Genomic DNA, 15,415 nt, shown 5'->3' on the forward strand with positions numbered 1-15,415 from the left:
ATCCAAATAGATATGAAAGATCTACTCAATAAATTTTGACCTCACGATTTGATATGTGTGTGTGTGTGTGTGTCTGTGAGAGAGAGAGAGAGAGAGAGAGAGAGAGAGAGAGAGAGAGAGAGAGAGAGAGAGAGAGAGAGAGAGAGAGAGAGAGAGAGAGAGAGAGAGTGTATGTGCGTGTGCGTGCCCGTGCGCTATCAAGAAGTTGGCGGTCTTGCCAGGAAGGCATCGGGTCTCTTGCTGTGAGAGTTTTTGAGGAAGCTCAAGGGTTATGAGAAGGAGCTAAGATGTAGATAACATAGCTTCTAGAGATAAAGAAGAAATGTAGCCAAAGAAGCCGCTCACTTTCCCTTACAAACACATACGTGATGGAGAGAACTCATGAAAGATAGTCAAAACAAAACAAAAATGAAAACATCAAGATTACGATCATATCGTATCATGGGTAGGATAAAAGGGTTAATGGATGAGTTAATGATATTTAATCTTTGTTGTTCAAATAAGCTACGGATTGCTCTTTGGAACTGTAGCTTTGTGCTTACTATAATGTATATGTTTTGTCTAGTGATGGGGATTAGTTGTGATTACAAATCCTCTTGATTCATAATAAAATAACACACTCACATCAAAAGAGAATTTATAGTCAATAATAGGTAGTATGATGGGATCTGGTGAGAGAAGTATTTCATTTAGCCTTTGAGGACCAAATAGAAACACTATGCGTTGCTGAAAGTGAATCTTTCGACTAATCCAAATGTTGACCCCAATAGATTGCACAGAATAGAAATGAAAGAAATCGCCTTTCTGTGGATTATGGTTATTCATCGATGATAAACTTAGTATGTTCAAAGATAAAGGTGTGAAAGAAGTGAAAGGAGAAGAAGAAGAGAGTTTCTCTCCCAAGCCCTATCGTTGCCCTTAGGCAATAAGGATACTGCAGGGAGAGAAGTACCTGTAGCAAGGAGATTCTAGAGTTTGTGGAAGAGAATGAGAACCTTAAGAGAGAGAGATGCTTGTGGAAGATGAAGATATGGTTACTTACCTTGTGCACATAATTGTTTCCCGCAAGAAGGTTGTACCCATTACATTGACAAGGTTGCTGCTTGAATACCTTCCAATGAAACAATTAGGACACAACAATAGAGATCAAAGGAGGATTAACATAGAATTAGAGATAGATCTAAGTGTGGTGGTAGTATTAAAGATAGATAATGAGAGATAGAGATAGAGTTAGAGACAAGTATTGGACTAGATATGCAAATGAAAGTAAAACTAGCAACATATATCTTACATGAGAGCAATCGCCACCACCTTAATGGAGAGAGAAGATGAGGCAAGACTTCAGCCTTTCTTCAAGAGAAAGTGTGGCACTAAGATGAGTGTGACACTATGGAATTGAGCTATTCTCACTCACTCATAACTTGCCCCAATGAAGAGAAGGTTGCCGTTTTTATAGGTGAGGGAGCCATGTTTTACATAATCACTTGATTAGGCTAAAGAGTTAGCCCAAATAAAACGTTATTTGGATATTTCTTAAAATGGGAAATGTTAGGAATCAAAATATCATGAAATTCAGCATCTTGGGTCGTTGAGGCTCCATGTGGGTGCATGATGTATGTGGGCCCCACCTAAGCATCTTCTGTGTGGCTCCAGCAGGGGGTCCCAACTTGTGTGTCTTGTCCTTCAAGGCATCTTTGAGGTGTCACATTCACATGCTTGTGTCTTTTATCCTCCAAATATCTTATTTTATGGAAAAAGACCAAGATTACCTCTTTTCACTTGATTCACCTGTTTACCATCTCTTCTTGCAGTGTAGTTGTGAGAGGATTTTTCACTCTCTTCCCTGTAGCTCGGATTGACATGCTTCAAAAGGAAAAATTGGCCTACTAAAAGATCTTGACTTGGTTTTGGCATTTTCTCCACGCCCTTAGGTCGGGATTTTCAAATTGGGATGGTCCAAGAAGCTTTGGATCTTCCTTTTCATAAAGTCTTGTAGTAGGCCCTTCCCTCTTGTATGTATCCAAGAAGGTATGCATTATTGAAGGGTTATATTATTAAATAAATGTGAAAAGAAGAAAATAATTTATATATGGTAGGGTATAGCTGAGATATTAGAAGAAATATACAAATGCTTTTCCCCCAGACAAAAAGAGACACAATCATTGATACTTCTCTTGCAGTACTTTCTAATAGTAATGTACATTTATATTACTTCAAAGGTAATACTAAGGTATGGTAGAAAGATTTTATTTATGAATATGAGTATTATATGAAGTATACTTATGCATCAAAAAGTCACAAGATAAATCGTTTAATGCCCGTTCCCACTATATATGTGCCACAGCGCGACATCCACCCCCTCTAAACCTGCACATCCTCCGGTATGTGCCACGTTGTCTCTTTGTAAGATCAGACCTCTTGTACATCTTCCTTGCTTTCTTCTTCACTGGATGATTCGAGAGCTTCATGTTCACTTTGATCTTCATCTGTGATTTTCTCTTCTTCCTCATCAACATCTTCTGGATCATTGTCTCCTCTTCTCTTAAACATTTTAATCCTTTTTTCCGCAATGAGAATATTTATTTCTGTACCATCTAGTTCAGACAAGCTGTAAGTAGCATTTTCATGTACATGCTTTACAACATATGGTCCAAACCATCGTTTTAAGAACTTACGCATGACTGTGTGTTGGTTATCAAGGCTACTATCATACACTAAAACTCAGTCACCTTTGTGAATTGCTTTGCTCCTGAGTCGATGTCACTTATCAAAGTAGTCCTTGTTTTTCAACCTTGCATTTTTGAGTCGTTCTTTTGCATCTTCAATGTATCCAAGTCTTCTGTCTAGTTGCCTTATAGGCAGTGCAAGGAGATCTTCCCTGCTAAGCCCCTCTTGCCAAGGTAGTACATTCCATGTGGGAATTGTATCTTCAATCGGCATCATTGGCTTTTGACCATACATTAGCTCCGCAGGCATGTAGCCAGTTACTGAGCTATGTGTTGTACAATCAGCCCATAAAGAATATGGTAACATTTTTGGCCACTCACCAACTCTTTCTTCACAAGCCTTGGCCAAATCTTTGATGATAGGAGGATACCCTCTTTCACTCTTTCCATTGCCTTCAGGGTTGTAAGCTGTAGTAAGAGAAAGCTTGATTCCTAATCTATAAAATAACTCCCTTGCTTCTTCGGCATCTAGTTCACCTCTATCTGCAGTGATTTTTCCCACACAACCATAACGGCAAACCACCTCATCAAGAAGGAGTTTGCACACAGCTTCTGTGGTTTAAGCTCTTAATGCTCTTCCTTCAACCTGATTAGTTAGGTCTTCTCGTGCAAGAACCAAGTATCTCATCTGCCAGAGTCCTAAAGGCATTGTGACTAGATCCACAACCCATTTATAGTGCATGGCTAGTGGATATGTAGGGTGCAATCCATCACAATGTCGGACATTTGAATACATTTGACAAGCTACACATGACTCTACAAATTGAGATACATCTATATACATACCCTTCCACCAATATTTTTCTTTCAACTTGGAGAAGGTTGCCCACACACCCCTGTGTCCAGCCCATAGACTCTCATGAAACTCTTGCATGAGCTTTACTTGAGTCTCTTTTTAACATATAACCCGTTGTGGTGTAGCACCCTTTTGTTTAGGATGCTTCCACAAGTAACCATCCCTCAAAAAGTACCCATATGCTTTCCTGCGTATCCTCTTGAATTCTTGTTCAGACCAATCATCATGTTTTGTTAGAGTACTCAAGTAGCTTCCAATAAGAAGCCAATCACCTTCATAAAGCTCTTTCAAGAATGATTCAAGTAGATTAGTCATGCAGACATTGTTACCTTTGACATGAGAGATAGAATAGAACTTTGTGCCTACATCATCTCCCTCGTCAATCATTTGTGACTCATCTTCATACCTTGCCCTTGATAGCATATCTGCCACTATATTGTCTTTACCTGCAATGTGCTTAAACTCAGGATTTAAGTACTTAATGTAGGCAATCCACCGCAACATAGCAATGTCTGGCGTTGAGCAGCTTGTAATCATCCCAAGAAGTGGTAGACAATCTGTTTCTACAACCACACATGCACCAACTAGGTACTCTTTTCCACTTTTCAAGGCTGTAACCATAACCCATAACTCTCTCTTTATCTGTTGATAGTTTCTTTGGCGAGCACTTAGTACCTTTGCTCCAAATCTTACCACATACCTGTGTCCTTCTTTGTCATCTTGCCCTATTGCCCATCCAATCCCTGTAGGACTGGTGTCTACTGTCACAATTACTAGCCTTTGACACTCATAGTCTACCTTTCTTAAATTTGTTGCTGACTGGAGCAACTCCTTTAGCTTTTTCATGGATTTTACATGTGCTTCTGTCCATTTAAACTTTTGATTCTTTCTAAGCAGCTGATAAAGAGAATCAGCTACATGTGCATAATGTGGAATCCAAATAACATAGAAGACACATTCTCCTAGAAACCTTCTAACCTCACTGATGCTAGTGCATGTTTCTTTCATTCTTTGGATGGCATCTACCTTTGATGGACAAGGTTTCCTACCATATGGCCCGCACAGGTACCCCACAATGAGCACTTCTTTGACACCAAACATAGATTTTTTCCCTGACAATGTAAGATTCACTTCTTCCAACCTAGACAAAATTTTATCACAATCATTTATGTTATTTACCACAAACCTGCGACATCCCTTGAGATCCAAAGCTTCATCTTTGTCACTTTCTTCATATCCTTTGATAGGCAAATCATCAATGAAAGGCATTGTGATATGAGGAATAAAGTCACGTAAGACCTTATTCATCCCATTCATCATATGTGCAACCGAGTTGGTTGCTCTTTGTGGAAAGGTAAACATCCTTACCAAACCCAAAGGTGTCCTCATGGTTGTCAAGTCTCTGCTTTCGATTGCAAGCTGAAATTGATCATACCCTGAGTAGAGATCTCCCATTGAGTAGAATGCCCTCCCTGCAAACGCCTCTGCAAACTCATCCACAATTGGACATGTACCTACATTTCTAATTGTCACCTTGTTTACTGGTTGCATATCTTGGATGAAGCGTAGAGAACCATTCTTCTTTGGAATTGTAAACCACCTGTTTGAGTATGGAGCACAAGAAGGCTCCAAGATTCCCATTTTGATTTTCTCATTCAGTAGCTCTACTAACTTTGGCAAATGAGCCTTTGGAACTGGAATAGGCCGCAGATTCCAAGGCACATGAGGTATTGTGAAAATTACCATAGGATCCACAATAGAAGGATCAACACATCCTATCTCATGTGGCTCAAATGCAAAAGCTTTACCATGATTTGAAAGCATTTCTTTGAAGCACTTTGTATCCTCATGTGTTAGAAACTCCTCACAACGAATCTGCAACTCTTGGAAAGACTCCTTTGTGAAGGTATGCCCAATCTTTTTATGATTCCTCAAACTTGGTTGAAAAGAAGTCTGCTCAATCCTTTCCCTATTGTTGGGTGGTAAGGGTGAAGCTACTGGTTTCACCTTCTTTGCTACACTCTTGTATTTAGTTTCAACATGGACTTCTGGGCCAACTGTTTGATTTTCTTTAAAGGCTTCTATTACTTGATACATTTCCATAGAGCAAACTTCCACAACTTCATTTTCAAGATGCAAACTAGACCCCATTATAGCATCATGATAACCCATAGTATCTACAAAAGAAACTTGTTCACACTAACCCAAAACATTTTCAGCAGGCTCTCGCAACCCACTCTTTTTCATGACTATTTGTACATTATGCACATATTGCCTCTCACATCTCTTCAAATCTTAAAGTTTTATAAAACATACTGATCCATTCCTTGTTACCAAGGAGCCCGTTGAAAAAGTTTCACCTATTTTTGGATCACGCGAGACCCTTTTTCTTTCTGTACCACTGCAATCTCGCTTTACAATGGTACTTGGCCAAAACCCATCATTTCTCTATGATCATGAAACTATTTGCTCACCTTTGGTAGAGGATGTTCTCTGAGGTTTTCACGATTTCTTTCATGGTTTACACAAATTGTGAGAAATTGGACAGCACGTTTACCATCTTTCTTACGTATCCTAGCAAATGCTAAACCATCGTCCATTACCTTTGTTTCCATTCGAACTCCCACAATGTAGGGCTGTCCAAGGATGAGATGATATGAAGATGTATCCTGTACAAAGAAGTTTTGGTCAATCTTTACATCACCTATTGTCACCTTCACACCTGGACATGCTGCATACAATTCACCGGATGAATTGTTTGCCACTTTCACCATCCAACCATGATTTGTGTCCATCGGCCATTTGCACTTGTTGTAGAGACTCTTTGACATTATGTTTATTTATGAACCATGGTCAATCAAGGAAACAAATGGCTCTTCAAGATCACCTACCTTGACCAAAGTTTCTGTAGTAGCCCTTGCCTAGTGACTTCGTGAATAGTAGCTCCTAGGAATAGCTTCAAGTTCTTCATCATCATTTGAGAAATGCACTTGCTTCACTCTCCCACTAGATTGGTAGCATCCTACCATAGCTCCATCATCCTCCTTATTTTGCAGCTGCATTCCTTGTGCCTTCGAGGTTTCCCCTTCAACCTGTGGATGAGAAACTTCAGCAAGGGTTTGCCTCTTCCTCTTGATGATGTCAATGATCTCATCGTGGAATTCACGCTTTGCAATGCCAAGAACTGCTCCCAGAGTAAACTCATTCTTGCTATTCAAGATCCTTTCCTCCAAGACTTTCTTTAAATCTGTAGCAACCTCAATATCAGATTGTAGTTTATAAGTTGGGCCTTTTGTCTTACCTTTTGTTGGCTCTTTCTTCTTTCCTGTTGTAGACTCCTCCATGAGTACTTCAGGTAGAGATGCTCCTTTTGTTGAGGGTGTTTGAGAAGGCATTGAGTCTCTTCTTCCCCCACTTCTAGAAGCTCTTTTTGATGGTCCTTCATCAGCATTCTCACGTCTGCGCTTCTCTTCTACAATTGCCTCATTTTGTTGGCATTTTGTAATGTAGGCATGCATTGACAATGAGTCCACTGGATCATTCCATCCTGTTTCTAGACGTATGCAATCACCTGCTTCATGTACAATCTCTTTTGTAAGCTTTCCCTTTTTAGCTAATTGCATGACAAATTTGACTATGATGGTCACTTTTGACAAAGCATCACTAAAATCATCACAATCCCTTCTTACATGGTCTGTACTATCACACCAAATAAATCTATTAACAAACCCTTCTTTGGGCTGTTGTCTTTGCCTAGGAAGTGGCCCTGATGGTTGGCCTTTTCCTTCAAGCTTTGCAAGCTTCACCTTCAAGTCACGCATTCCCTTCACAAGCTCATCTGGCATGGAGTCATCAAACTTAGGAGCGATAAAATTAGGCTTTACCATTTTGTCAGAAGTTGAGGTTGAAGGACTTGTAGTGTTTACTACCAGCTTGTCCCTTCGTCTTTGTCATTTGGCAAGCAACGAGACAACACCTTCAACTTCATTCCATTAGGTATTTAGTCCTTGCTTTGCATCTTTATCTTCAAGAAGAAGCTCCAAATTTTCTTGAAACTCTTTACCTGCTGCTTGTAAGAAAAGATATGTCTTCTCTGCATCTAGTGTGGCCCTTTCTGTCCTTGTGAGTTGTGCATAGCGCCGCTCAAATTCCCTAAGTAGCTCTGTTATTGATAGTCCTTCCTTTGGCTTGAATACCCATTCTAAGAATGTCCTTTTGGTTACTCTCTCAGAGTCCTCCATGAAATATTCCTCCTTTAAAGCTACTTTGAGTTTTTCCCCATTTCTCCCATGCCCATCTTTAATTGCCCTAACATGCTCCCTAATTTTTGGAGCAACAACTAGCTCAAAGCTTTGAATCATCTCACCTTTTGTGAGGTCCCTGCCCCTTGTCGAGAGGAGCCGAGTACCTTTGATAGGTCTCCAATCCTGATAAGGAAAAACCAACGGACATTGCCTTAGCTACTACGTAGCCACGGGCATGAACCGTTAGTGAAGGATTGGTCCTATCTCGCTATGGCGGAGCGTGACCACCATAACCCTATCTAAAAACTATCTATAATCAATTATACCTAAAAGTATAAATCATAGAGTGGCCAACCTGTGCGCTTTTTTCTCCATGTTTCAGAAGCACAGCCGCCAAGGTTTGTCTCTTTTAAGATTTATGACTAAAAACAAATTCTAGCGTTGGAAAGTTACCCGACTCATCGGGTCCACCCGTCCATAGAATGATACCGTCGGGGTATCATTCTTCCACTTTCCACACCACACTCACCCTTCGTTTGTTATCTAATTACTACCACATTGTTTAAACATACATGTTCCTTTACTTTATTTATGATACTGATTCTTTAAAACAGCCCTTCAAACAGTATTACAAACAATTGTCAAACAAGAAGTCGTCCAATTTTAAACCAACAACCCTTGGATTAGGTTCACTCAAGAATCTCTACTGGCGCTATTATGTCCGATCGGTGTATACATTATTCATAAAAACCCTTGTCCTCATGAGCGTCCCATACCGCTCGACAAGTACTCGTTGTGCTAATCTGGACGTACTCCCGTCACAGCAACAACGGTGCCAATCTGGGCATCATCCTCACGCCACAGCAAAACAAAACCGCAGTATCCAGCTGGGCTAATCTGGGTGTACTCCCACCACAGCATCAGCGGTGCCATCCTGGGCGTCATCTCACGCCTCTACAACTGCCACATAATACCATCGCTAATAAGTAGAGAGACTTGAGAGAAACCATACCGAAGGTTTTGGACAAACATTCTTTCCTATAGCAATCAGTTTAAACAGACAATCTTTCCTACTTGTCAAACATATGACGAGTTTCTTGGGGTTAAGCCCCGTGGTTTCGGTCCGTGTTTTCTTTTCATAAGGTAAATAATATATTCCTATGGTCTCGTATATGCAATGATGCATAACTTAAAACTGCAATACTAACCTGTACCATAGCTCCGATTGATCCGATTGGTGGAGACATAGCATTTTCCGCAGGGATTCCACCGTTACTTGTACCAGCTTCATGATCATTAGCGCCTTGGGTTCGAGCACGCTTTGGAGCCATTTTGTTTTTACTACACTTATGTTATACACTTAGAACTTTAAATTGGTCAATTTCCCTAGTAATCTCCTTGTTTTCAAAGAGAGTCTATAATTTGAACCCTCGCCAACTCGGATTCACACTTAGTGTTGTTGTTCTACATCTAATTTCTATACATCAAATATTTGCTAATCTTAATTAATCAAAAATTAAGTGTGTAAATTACGAGTGAAAGTTTAGGAATGCATTACTTTTATGCATGACATTTCTAATCCAATTCTAACTTCAATTTCTATACTTCAACTAAATCAATTTTTAGTATTATTAAAAATTCTATTTAACCTAATTGATAATAACATTGGTGAATGAGAATTTCATCATGTATAATAAGAATATGATGAGTTCTCTTATGTATTAACTATACATAAGTTAATAGTGAAGATCTACTAACTAGAGAGAGTAGATATACTTAAAGACATTGGAGTAAAAGAAAACATACACACACATCTTTTCTAAATTTAATTGAATCTTACTAATCCATTAGAAAGATTAGAGCAAAGGAGAACACACACACATACTTTTCTAAAGCTAATTGAATCTCACCAATCTATTAGAGAGATTAGAGTAAAAGATAACACACACACACACACCCACACATATCCTTCTTAAAGCTAATTGAATCTTACTAATCTATTAGAAGATTAGAGTAATAATAGATAGCACACACACACACATAACTAATTGAATCTTACTAATCTATTAGAGAGATTAGAGTAAGAGATAGCACACACACACACACATAACTAATTGAATCTTACTAATCCATTAGAGATTAGAGTAAGAGATAGCACACATACACATAGCTAATTGAATCTTACTAATCTATTAGAGAGATTAGAGTAAAAGATAGCACACACACACACACACACATCTAATTGAATCTTACTAATCTATTAGAGATTAGAGTAAGAGATAGCACACATACACGCATATCCTTCTTAAAACTAATTGAATGCTCAATTAATACACACCTTATTAGTCCACTAGAGTTTTTGCTCTCTTAGTGGTTTGTGGACGCCTTCTCTCTAAGAGAAGTGGCAGCACTTTGTGAGCGCTATAGAGGCAATCTCTATGTCTAAAGTGTGAGCATGGATGCTCTATTTATAGCAGAAAGAAAAACGTCCAACTTTTTTTTTTTTTAATCTTTTTTTTTAAATAAAAAAATATTTTTTTTATTTTTTTATTTTTTTTTTCCAAAATCATATCCGCATTTTTGGTACCCTTGTGGTACCCATGAGCTTGACCACTTTGTCATTATCATCAAAAGATAAGGCCACTCCTTTCCATGTGATAGTGTGTCCCACTTTGTCCCCTCCTATGTGATCCATGTGCCTTCATTTGTCATCCCTATGTATTCTTTTGTGTTTATAATTATTTTATTTATTTCTTTAATGATAATTTACTTTACATTTTCTAGTTAAACTTTACAGTCTTATATTAACTTTACAGTAGTAAAAGAAAATTCTACAATCAATAAATAAGTCTTGCAATAAGTTAGTTAGTGATTCATATAGCTAAACATGTCAGAATTTTGTAGCGTAAATTTTAAATTCTAGGTTTTCTCAACCTACGATTCATAATTTGAACTTGAATATCTTAAATAATGAGTGATGGTTTAAAAAAATTCAATTGCGTAATAGAACTTGTGTGAAATTTGAAAGTAGAGACCTTACAATCTCCCCAACTTAGAATTTGAGATGTCCTCATCTCAAGAACAGTGAAGGGTAATCCTTAAGAAGGGATGTCTCATCTTCCCAAGTAGCATCTTCTATAGGGAAATCCTTCCATAAGATAAGATGTTCTTTGATGGATCTATTCCTAAGCTTTCTCTCCCGAGTTTCTAGGATAGTATCAGGTTGGAGTTGTAGAACATCTTGAGCAGGTAAAATGATTTGCTCATCATCAAGGACATGGTCAGGGTTATATACATAAGGTTTTAATAGACTTACATGAAATACATGATGCACTTTGAGATGAGAAGGGAGTTTTAGTCTATAAGCTTGATCACTTACAACCTTGATTATTTCGTAAGGTCCACAATATCGGTAGCTAAGCTTCTTATACCTTCCGAGAGATAGATTGCTCTTTTTGTGTTTTACTCGTAAGAAAACTTTGTCACCTTCTTTGAAAATCCGATCAGATCTTTTTAAGTCGGCGTACTTCTTTTGTCGATCTTGAGCCGCTTGAATATCCCTTCGAATAGCTTTGGTTTGAGCTTCCATTTCTTCAAGCATTTTCTTTGAGGCTTCTACCCTTATAGTGGGGTCAGAAAAGTTAAGAGGTGATATACATTCTTGACCATAAAGAGCATTAAAAGGTGTCATTCCAATACTTCTATGAGTAGAGGAATTGTATGCATACTCTACCAAGGGTAGGTATTGAATCCACTTGCGAGGTTCCCTTTTGCAGTAGGCTCTAAGGATGTCTTCAATTACTTGATTAACTCTTTCAGTTTGGCCATCAGTTTGAGGATGATAAGCAGTACTAAAACATAATTGGGTTCCAATAGCTTGAAACAATGATACCCAAAACTTTGAAGTAAACTTGGCATCACGATCACTGACAATCCTCTTGGGTAAACCATGAATTCTAAAAACCTCCTTCACAAACAGACGAGCAATATCTGAAGCTGTAAAGGTTGTCTTGACTGGGATTAAGTGAGCCACTTTAGTAAGCAAGTCGACTATGACCATGATTGAATCATAGCCAGCTTGGACAGAAGGAAACCCGGTGATAAAGTCCATGCTAATACATTCCCATTTCATTTGTGGAATATCTAAAGGATGTAATTTACCTGGCATCTTTAGTCTCTCTGCCTTAATCCTTTGACAAGACAAACACTGCTTGACATAGCAAAGGACATCACCCTTCATACCTTGCCAATAGTAACTTCTGCGAATTGCATTGATGGTTTTGGCATAACCTGGATGTCCTGAAGTTGGGCCATCATGTGCTTCATATAGGATAGCATTCATTAGGGTAGAATCCTTAGGTATGCATAGTCGATTCCTATAGTAAATTTTCCCATCTTCTAAGGAGTAATGTAGAGGTTTAGACTGGTTTGATGATACCCTCTCTTCACGTAGGATACTAGCAAGCATCTGGTAATCTGCATCTCTGACAGTAGCATAAGAGACCTTGTCTAAAATAGGGTTGTTAGCCATGGAAATTGCCCCCAGAAAAGCTTTACGGCTTAGGGCATCTGCCACAACATTATCCTTACCTGGTCTAAATTTAATATCAAAATCATATTCGTGCATGAGTTCTATCCATCTCGTCTATCTCATGTTAAGGTTAGGTTGGGTAAAAATCCACTTAAGACTCTTGTGATCTGTTACCAACAGGAATTTGCGTCCCAATAGATAATGTCTCCATAGCTTGAGAGCATGAATAACTGCTAGCAATTCTAAATCATGTGTAGCATAATTCACTTCATGAATCCTAAGCTTCCGAGAAGTATAAGCTACAGGCCTTCCTTCTCGAGTAAGGACTCCTCCTAATGCAAGGTTACTAGCATCTGTGATCACCTCGAATTCTTGGGTGAAGTCTGGAAGTTTTAAGAGAGGTTCTGAAGCAAGATACTCCTTAAGCTGTTTGAAGCAAGATTCATGTTTTTCTTCCCAAAGTATCGTTGCTCCTTTCTTTAGCAAGTCGGTTAGTGGTGCAGCTTTAAGAGCATAGTCCTTTACAAAGATCCTGTACCACCCTGTGATACCTAAGAACCCTCTGACTTTGGTTTGTGAAGTGGGTTGAGGCCATTCCACAATATCTTTGACTTTGTAAGGGTCAACAGAGACTCCTTCAGGTGAAATGATAAACCCTAAGTAACAGACCTTAGGGGTAAAGAAGGTACATTTGCTTTTCTTTGCATACAGCTTATTTTGACGTAAAAGCTCTAACACTTTCCTAACATGTCCTTCATGCTCTTCCTCTAATTTGGAATAAATTAAGATATCGTCAAAGAATACTAGGACAAAATCATCCAAGAATTCTCTAAAGATATCGTGCATCAGACGATTGAAAGTTGCAGGAGCATTCGTAAGGCCGAAAGCCATCACTGTAAATTCGTAATGACCATAACGAGTGTTGAAAGCTGTTTTGGAGATATCAGCCTCCTGGATTCGAATTTGATGATAGCCGGATCGAAGATCGATCTTTGTGAATATTTTGGCTCCATGTAATCTATCTAGCATCTCATCGATACGAGGAATTGGATATTTATTCTTGATGGTAACCTGATTTAAGCCCCTATAATCTATGCAAAGTCGAAGAGAGCCATCCTTTTTCTTTTGGAAGAGAATAGGTGCACCCCATGGAGATGTACTAGGTCGGATAAACCCTTGCTCAATCAACTGCTTGAGCTGCTCCTTGAGTTCTATAGCCTCTGGAAGTGACATCTTGTACGGCGCTCTTGAGACTGGTTCACTACCTGGAAAAATTTTGATTTCATGGTCTACCTCCCTAGGTGGTGGTAGTTCAGAAAGTTCACTGGGGAAAACATCCGAAAATTCTTCTAGCCACATTGGTTCAGGGTTGGAAGAATATTTTTCTACTTTGTTTAGCTTGACTACAAAAATTTGTTGACCCTTGCGTAACCCTTTCAAAAGACGATTAGCTTTGACCAAGTAAGCTTTTGGTCGTCCATTCTGGCCTTGAATAGTGACTTCTTGACCTAGGTTGTCCACAAAAGTAACACTTCCTTGGGCACAATGGATATTGGCATTATGACTGGCTAACCAATCCATTCCAAGAATTCCGTCATAGATTCCTATGGGTAACGTTCGAAAAGTAGCAGAAGTAGAGTATTCTCCCAACTTGAAATCTATTTTGACCACAGTGTACTGAGATAACACCTCCTTTCCATTGGCTAATTCAACTCTCATCTTTCTTGTAGGATGTTGATTAAGTCCTAACCTCCTTAAACATTTAGGTGACAAGAAAGAATGAGTACTACCACAATTGATAAGAAGCTCAAATTTTTCACCTTGGTGATTTGCAGGTGTTTGAATGACAGCATATTGTTGTCTTGCTCTTGGGTTATCAATTGCAGCATGTAGAGTTTCTCTTTCCTCTTGTTCTTCTCCCAATGTTGGTTCTCCTATGATAGCATTGACTCTGGCAGCCATTTCGCGCCCTCGACCTCGTCCTCCATTTCTTCCTCCACGATTTATTATTTGTCCTCGTCCTCTAGCTCGATTAGGTGTATTTGTTGCGGAGACTCGCCTCGGACATATATTCCTAAAATGTCCTAGCTCGTTGCATTCATAGCATCTAAGATCTGCATTTTGAGCTCCATTTGCTGAAGCTGCAACTATTGGATGAGTTTGGTGAACCGGGTAAACTTGCCTTTGGTTCCACATCATAGGCCGTCCTCTCCTTCCAGCATTCCTTAAATTTCCATTTCGTACCCTTTGAGAGTTTGGCATCTCTTTAGCTAAGGTTTTAGCTCTTAAAAGAGCATCTTGCAAATTTACAGGCCTCATGGCTTCTAGACGAGTATTTAAAGGAGAATTTAGCCCTTGGCAGAAACGGGCTACTTGTTGATCTGCGGTCATTGGCGGAGCATAGCGCCTAAGAGTTACAAATTTGGAGTAGTATTCTTCCACTGTAAGATGAAACTGACGTAAGTTGAAGAATTCATTCATCTTAAGGGATTCGTGTGTAGGTGGAAGATAACGTCCTTTGACAGCATACTTAATGTCTTCCCAAGTTTGAGTGTTTTGAGCTACTTGATTATCTTTGCAGTGTTGTTTCCACCAAAGCTTGGCATCCCCCGTGAGACGAAACATAGCCAACATTGCCTGGTTATCGGGAGTAGTACCAGCAGCAACAAAATAATCCTCCATCTCTTTGAGCCACACTTCTGCATCACGCTCAACTAGGGCTCCTTCCCCTTTGAAAGAGGGAAGTTTAGCTCGCTTGAGAAGTAGCTTTTTCTCTTGAAGAGATGTATACACCGCACTCTGTGCAATATAGATTAAGTGAAACTTTATTGGATACTCTAACTTAAATCCACTTTAAGGCAAGACTTGATCAGACAATAATACAAACAAAAGATAATATTAATCCAAACTTTATTTATATACACATTATTTACTACCAAGGCTGGTAGTCTTTAGGTACAACGATTGTAATGTCTCTATATTTTGAGTTTAGTGACTACAAAAGGATAGGCTAAAGGATCAAAATAATAAGTTTCCTTTGACCCTTGAAATCTACGAGATACACATATGGGTCGAATCCTACCACCATGGATAACGTTTGAAATTGATTATAGACCCA

The sequence above is a fragment of the Adiantum capillus-veneris genome, chromosome 10 (assembly GCF_014529385.1).
Source record: "Adiantum capillus-veneris isolate H3 chromosome 10, ASM1452938v2, whole genome shotgun sequence".
In the NCBI taxonomy this organism is placed as follows: domain Eukaryota; kingdom Viridiplantae; phylum Streptophyta; class Polypodiopsida; order Polypodiales; family Pteridaceae; genus Adiantum; species Adiantum capillus-veneris.